A 7,609-nucleotide genomic window follows, 5' to 3' on the forward strand; every position below is an offset into this window, starting at 1 on the left:
AAGAGAGCATGTGGAATGAATTTGGAGGTCATCTTTCTGGGTTGATCTTTTTTGGGCCCTTTTTCACTTAGAGACATAGTTTCCTGCAGACAATATCTCCCAGAGTACACAGTTTCTAAATACCCTACAATCAAACTGACCTAAATTTTTCCCATGGTTACAATGAGAGGCTATATTTTCTGCATTCATGGGCTGAAATATGGTCAGACAGTGGATACGAATATTAACATATCCAAAATGGTTGTGGTATCCTTGTTCACACAGGACTTTGTTAGTCCTTTCCTGTAGCATTTTCCATTTCTTTTGCTTTAGAGCAATGGCTCTATAGCTTAGGAACACATTGAACTCTCTCAGTGAGCTTTAAAAAATACAGATGCCTGAGTCCTAATAATTTAGTTGGTCTGGAGTGCAACCTGGGCATCAAGATGCTTCAGTGTCCCCCTAGGTGATCTTAATGTGCAACCAGGATTAAGAGTCACTGCTTTAGAATTACTTGCATGCTTCTGTGTTCCCCCACTAATCTAGGGGCTCCTGGGAGGAGGGTGTTATTCTTATTCCATTTACTACAGCTTCCACTGAAGTTCTTTACGTTAATAACTGTTCATTAAATATTTACTGAGTTGAATCCATAAGGACAGAGAACTGAAAGGCATGACTCCTATTCCAGGTGGTTCTACGAGGAGAATTAAATGCAGAGAGAGAAAATCATTGTGTATTCTCAGGGAGCTGAAACAGTGGTGACCAAGGAGATAGGAGAAACCAGGAGAAGAGCAGGGTAGGTGAACTGAAGTCACCCAGGGCAACTGCTACATGAAACAGAACTCTTATTTAAGGGAGAATGAAGGTAGTTTAGGTGTCCTCAGATAGGTTTCTGCACCCCCGTCCCAGAAAAAAGTTTGCCATATTATAACTAAATTCTATAGTCCCAAAGACAAATTTCAGGAAGGTCTCCCTTGATCCATTAATTTGTAAATCAATACATCTTCAAGAGAATGTTTTTGAAATACAAGGGCTGCTTAATTAGTAATTATGTCTAATTTTAAGAGCAACAGCAAAGACTTCTTCACCCCTTTCCTGCTCAACCTTTTTCTTCCCAACCAGTTCTGAGACTGCCATATAATACTCCACTGGGGTAAACTACTGAAGTCCCTTGTTACAATATATCTCTATATATTAACTAAGAGAGGAATCACTCATCTATTGGGCTCTAAGAGATGTGTTTTAATATATAAGTGGGGAAAATAGTGGATGGTATAGAACTAGGGATTCAATACTCTCATATTCTTTACTCTGAAGAAAGGCTGCATTTCTAGACTAACATGTCTAGAAATTGGGTGGACCTCCGTAACGATGGGATGCTAGGAAGCCTGGAAAAGGAACATACCTATCACTTTGTATTGTAATTTTTATTTTGAATGTTTGTTTCACGCATTAAGATATAAGTTCTTTGAGGACAGAGACTGTGTCTTTATCTCTACATCCCTGGGGCATACAGATATTAATAAAGATTTATTGAATAAATGATGTGTTAATAAAAATGATCCAAAGCTAGAAAATAAGTAAAACAGAGTATAGCAAATCTTTTTAAAGTCATGCTAGGATATTGTTAGATGGGCTTCTCCAAATATTTTGCTATTTACCATATGAACAGAATCCAGACATTGTGAAGTTACATGTTAACATGCAGAGTTCTGACTAGCAGAAAAAATAACCCTAAAGGCTAAGGGCTTATAGCTCTGTAGGACATTAACTAGATTTTTGCCTACCTAGCAATCGACAGTCTTTAAAACAAAAACAAAAACAAACTATAAAAACCCATTTCTTCAAATGCTCTTGAAATTAGCTTTATTATCTCATTGGTTCCTTCAGTAATAAGTTAATGAATCTTTGACATATGTTCATTACATATTTATATGAGAGTCATAATTTAAACTTTATGATTTTTTAAAACCATACTTTGATGGATGGATGAATGGATGAATGATTGGAAATTAATAAGAACACAGCGAGGAATAGAGGGAGCACAGATGACAAACTTTGTTCACTTCACAGTTCTGCCAGGACCTATTCCTGGCTAAGCTTATCAACTGCTGGTTAGGTTTCTTCCAGACTCAAAAAATCCTAACATATGTCTTTTTTTTCCCTCCTCAAATTATAAAAATTCACAGACATTCTCACAATGTAGAAAGACCATTTTTACTTCTGAGATTTGCTCAAAAATGTAATGTCAAAATAGAAGTTTTATAATATTGAATTTTTATATAATTTGGTTGGGAAAAAAACATTTTCTATAGAATGAGGAAGTTCTGCTGGACCTAAACAGATACATAAGGCAGTTTACTAATAAGCAATAACATTAATTACAATGATGACGGTAGTTGTAACATCAATACTACTAGAAGTTGATATTTTATGCTTACTATGTGTCAGATCCTTTATGTATGTAGTCTTGGAGGTAGATAATGTTATTAGTCCTGTTTTACAAATAAAAAAAACTAAAGTTCTTTACCAAGGTCATACAGTTGGAAAGTGGTCACCCCAGGATTGCCTCATTCCAAAGCCTATACTCTTAACCACCACTGGGGTTTCATGCCCAAAGAGGCCACAAGGGGCTGGATCTGCATTTAGAGTGTCAAACTGGCTATATGTGGATAGGTCTTTCTTGACTCCTCAATCAGAGGAATACATAAGAATATAAAGTTATTCCCCCACAGCCTCTTAACTACCCACAGATACATATGTTGAATATGCTAGCTCAGAAATACGTGACATAGTGAACATTTGGGGAAAAAAAAATCACTCCCACTATGTACCGCATGGAGACTTAGCTTCAAAAGTGCAGTGGGAAAAGAGTGCAGTAGACACGTTAGTCTGGAAATATAGCCTTTCTTCAGAATAAAGACTATGAGAGTATTTAAAACTCGGTATGAAAGATAATTAACTGTTGCCTTTTAAACACAGAATGAAAGCAGAACTCTCGACTTCAGCCTGAAATGAAGTGAGGAAAAAGTCTGATCAATGGTATTATCTCATGTAGGAAACTGTCTTGTAAAAATTTTAATAGTTTTAATTTAGAAAACACTATAGTGGTAGATATTTTCTCTTAAGCCTTCTATTGTTATATAGGCTTGATTTGCCTATGTCTGTATAAGAACCCCAGGACCTGGGAAGAGGAAGAGGAGGAGAGTTCCAGTAACATTCATCACTGACTTTCCCATTAGCTTGGTAGGCTGAAGCCTTGCCATTGCTTTCTTTCTTTATTTGCAGTTTCTCTCTTTTTTAAAATTAATTTTTAAATTTCAGTTGACTCAAAATATTATATTAGTTTTAGGTGTACAACATAGTGATTAGACATTTATATACCTTTCAAAGTGATTACCCCAACAAGTCTAGTACCCATCTGCCACATCATATAATTATCACAATATTATTGACTATATGAAGTCTTGCCATTAAAGAAAATAATGTATGCAGTAGGCAGAATGGCCCCCGAAAGATAATGCCCTGATCCCAGGAACCTGTGAATATGTTACGTTATATACTAAAAGGGACTCTGCATATATAATTAAGGATATGGAATTAAAATGGGGAGATTATCCTAAATTATCCAGGTGGGACCAAACTAATGAGCCCTTAGAAACAGAACTTCTCTGGTTGGTTACAGAATAAGTCAGAGACAGATTTTAAGCATAAGAATGAATTGACAGGCTGTGACTGGTTCTCAGATGAAGGGGCACGTAGACAAGAAACAGGGAGAGGCCTCCAGGAGTTATGGGTGGCTTCCAACTGATAGCCATAAAGGAAATGTGCCTTAGTCCTACAACCACAAGGCACTGACATCTGCCAACCACCAAAATGAGCATGGGAGGGGAATTAACCTTGGAGCCTCTACAAAGAAAGACAATCCTGCCAACTCCTCGATTTCAGCCTGTTAAACTAAGCAGAGAAACTAGCCAAGCACACCCAGACTAGGGACTTGCAGAAATGGGACAAAAGAAATGGCTATTATCTTAAGACACTAAATTTGTGTTAATTTGTTACAGTGGCAATAGAAACTAGTTCAATATAGCATTTCTTATATAACTGAGTGTGAAGACTAAAATTTATACCAGCCATCCTATCACTTTCCACTACCTCGCCAGCATCATAGAGGAGAAATTGTATCAATATTCTGGTCTTGCTCTCTATTTCCTGTCCCTCCCTACCATATATACCATAGGAAAGAGTTTGATAATTCAGCTGGCAGAGACTGACTCATTTGGCAAGGTTTACTAGTGGCGGGCAAATTACCAAAAGGCAGGATCCAGGCATCACTTTCTCATATTCTTCACCCATGCTTATTGTCCTTTTTCTTATATCCTCTTTCATTCCTAGCTTCCAAGCTGATAGCATATTTGGCAAAACCTCTCCTCTCTCTCTTCTAACTTCTCCCATTCGGCTGGTTGAGTAGATTTGCCTCCTTTTAGATTTGAGAGGGATGCATAGTAAGCCCAGCTAAGCTTCCAGATCTAAGCCTGTCATGTGCACTAGCATACCTGCTCATCTGAGAAGTCCCGCATGAGTGCGGTGGGCAAGCAGCGATTGCCCAGCTCTGTGTGCTTTTGGCAGGGCTGTTGGTTTTGCACAACTCACTCAACAAGTAACACTGGAGGTAAGGAGGACGACTGAATAGGATTCAAGGACTTGCACATTATCCACAAACCTCACTCTTCCTCTCAATTACTTAGATCAAAAAATAATAGACGAGGTTATATCTATGTACATTATCAATAGGGTGACTATTTCAAGCCTGCTAACTTGAATTCAAATCCTAAGCAAACTTTCAAGGTGCTCTGAGGTAATCTTTTGCACTCAGGTCTTAGCTGCAACAGTTTGGGAAAGGCAGTCTGGCACCAACCCACTCTGATACTGAAGACTCCAGGATTCTCTAGGGAGGAGTCCTGTAGTCCTGTGCAGTGTTCTGGGGACTGGGAGCCACATCTGTTTAGGACAGGACTGCTGGGGGCAGGAATTGACCTCAAGACATTAACTCTCAACCCAAAGTTAACATTTCTACATTGCGAGATGGAGCCAGACAAAATATCAAAGCAAAATGAGACTGTTAGGGGTGCCTCTGTCTAGATGTAAATAAAAATATCAAAAGAACTTCATTCTAAATATAAATAAAATGTCAGAGGGATTGGTAATCCCCAGGAAAGAATTTATGATTACATTTTGAACTCTAGTTTGTCAGTGCTCCAGGGACAGTCAGACTAGCATACATAAATTTCAGGCATAATTTTAACTGCTGCCAAGTTTTCTCCTACTGTACATTTACCTCCTCACTATACTCCCTATAAACACATGCAAAACAAAAGAGGCATGGGACCCCAAAGTGGCTCCAGCAGAATGCTGTCAGTCTTGAGTCTTCCATTCTTCATCTGCAAATATATATTGAGAGCTTACCATAAACCGGGCCTGGTGCTAAATCCAAAGATGGAAGGATACTGGAACCTCCCTTCAGATGACTATAATAGTAAAAGTAAGTGTAACTTGTCCCAGGGAAATATAAATTTCAGCAGGGATCAAAGGCTTATTCTAAAAAACTAAAGTTCAATATTTTAGGGGACACAATTACTCTTCACAGTATTCTTCAATGAAAGCCTGATAGATTCCTATCTCTTTTCTTCCTCTTTGTGTCTTTGACCTAGTAAATTCTCTTATTTTCCCCACAGCATAGAAGAATGAGATCAGTTATCTTTTATTGTCAATGTCCAGCAGGGACAACACACAGACCAAAGGAAGAAAATCCTTTTATCTCAAAAATTTCCAGAAGTTTAAAAAAAATTTTTTTTCCCTTAAAAACCTAAAATAATTTGCAAAGACAGAAATCTATTCCCTTATTTTAAAGTATGATATTATTTTAAAGCAATAAATCTAGTCAGTTTGACATCATAGTTTATGTTCATAATTTTAGAAGTTTTTAATCTATTTTTTTAATTTTCAAAACCAGGTAAGTGCTTTTAAAGGTAACATGTTTAGGCTGGTCTTATTACTAGGTTTTGAGGATAGAAGAATCTTTCTAGTTCAATTTGAAAAAAAAATCAACCATGATGTAATTCTAGATTTCTTTTTTTTCCTTTAGACATCATTTGGTCACCGTGGTAACACAGTGTTTTACTACCAGATATCTATACAGCACAATGGGAAGAGAACAGGCAATTACTTACTGGGTTCTTTGGGGGTACAAAATGTGGCTACTGGGATAATTCAAGATTAAATGTAGATTTCACTGGGGTCTTGTTTTAGCCAGGCAAGCTGATCCAATCTAGTAGTATTGGCTGAACAAAATTTGTAGCCAAATCAACTGTTGACATCATTTGAAATGACACAAGCAGAGAAGCAGCATAGTTCATTGGTTAAGATCATGAACTCTGGGGTCAAGTTTCTTGGGTCCAAATCCTGTTTCTACTATTTGCTAGTTGTGTGACCTTGGGAGTGTTCCCTAACCGCTCTGTGCCTTAGTTTCTTCATCTCTAAAATGTGGGTACTAATAATAAATACCTCCCTCAAAGGGTTATTATAAAGATTAAATGACATATTATTTGTGCTTAGACTTACACCTTAAACATAGCAAGAACTTTATAAGTATTTGTTAAAGAAGAAATAAAATTTAAATTTGCTAGCTTCCCTCATTGTGCTGGGTAGAAATCTTAAAAGATACCAAGATTTGAGTGCATGGCAGATTATTTTAATCTGTAACTTTGGAAGATTCCTTTGAGAACTTCTTGGGGTCCTTCTTGGTAGCTATTCTATAAGATCTGAAATTTGGTGGCAGTCTACTGTCCTAGACCAGAGCTGGAAAAAATCACAAGCACTCCTGGTATCAGAAACATCAGAAGGAAGACGATTGCAAAGCACAAAGAAACAGTATGCCAGCCCACTCAGGTTCCCTAAGCCACTGCCAATAACCTCTGGGAACATGGGCACAGAATAAGCAGCTGAAAGGGATGAAACAGAATTTTATTGCAGTGACAATGAAATCTAGTTGGTTTCAGTATTTTTTCCTCTTCCCAGGATTCAAAGAAAAAAAATCCTTTTCATCAGTGAGTGCTTTATTATCACTATACAAATATCCATTTAATTTATCTTCAACAGGCACTTGGTGAATTATTCATTTCACAGAACTACCTAGGCATCTTTTCTGGACCTGTAACAAATCTAAAGCCCCTAATCAGCAAATATACCAAGACAAATTGCCTGGAAAAAAGAAGGTATTACGTATTCTCAGCCAAATTTCAACCACAATACCGCGGGATCTCTAGTACATACCTCCATCTGTACTTGATTTTAGAGATGGTCTCCTTAGGTCTTCTTGGTCAGGAGTAGCCCTTGCATAGGAGTTTGGAGAATGCCATAAACCACCAGGAAAGCTTGGGGATCCATTCATATCTGTTCTCTGTCTTTCTTTTGGCTCACAGCCGGCTTCCTGGTAAGGAGACAAGATGACGCTGTGCAGGATTGACTCTTAAACCATCTTCCCGCCCCCAGCCCCACTCTCTTGGTTGCCCCTCCCTTCTCCCTTCCAAGGCTCTGGAATGTGTCACATGGGAAATGGATCATGTGGCTC

General features: G+C 37.9%; 1 protein-coding gene across 8 annotated transcripts in view; it reads right to left on the reverse strand.

The window, feature by feature from the left end:
• The window catches only part of GPR19 (G protein-coupled receptor 19), a 20,603-nt gene that overhangs the window by 3,941 nt on the left and 9,053 nt on the right, over positions 1-7,609 (reverse strand). For all 8 annotated transcript variants that reach the window (XM_015589972.2, XM_015589967.2, XM_015589965.2 and 5 more), the window contains one exon: positions 7,312-7,468. The gene's annotated coding sequence lies outside the window, so the exon portion shown is untranslated. The remainder of the gene's footprint in view (positions 1-7,311; positions 7,469-7,609) is intronic.

The sequence above is a fragment of the Pteropus alecto genome, unplaced genomic scaffold, assembly GCF_000325575.1.
Source record: "Pteropus alecto unplaced genomic scaffold, ASM32557v1 scaffold103, whole genome shotgun sequence".
Lineage (NCBI taxonomy): Eukaryota > Metazoa > Chordata > Mammalia > Chiroptera > Pteropodidae > Pteropus > Pteropus alecto.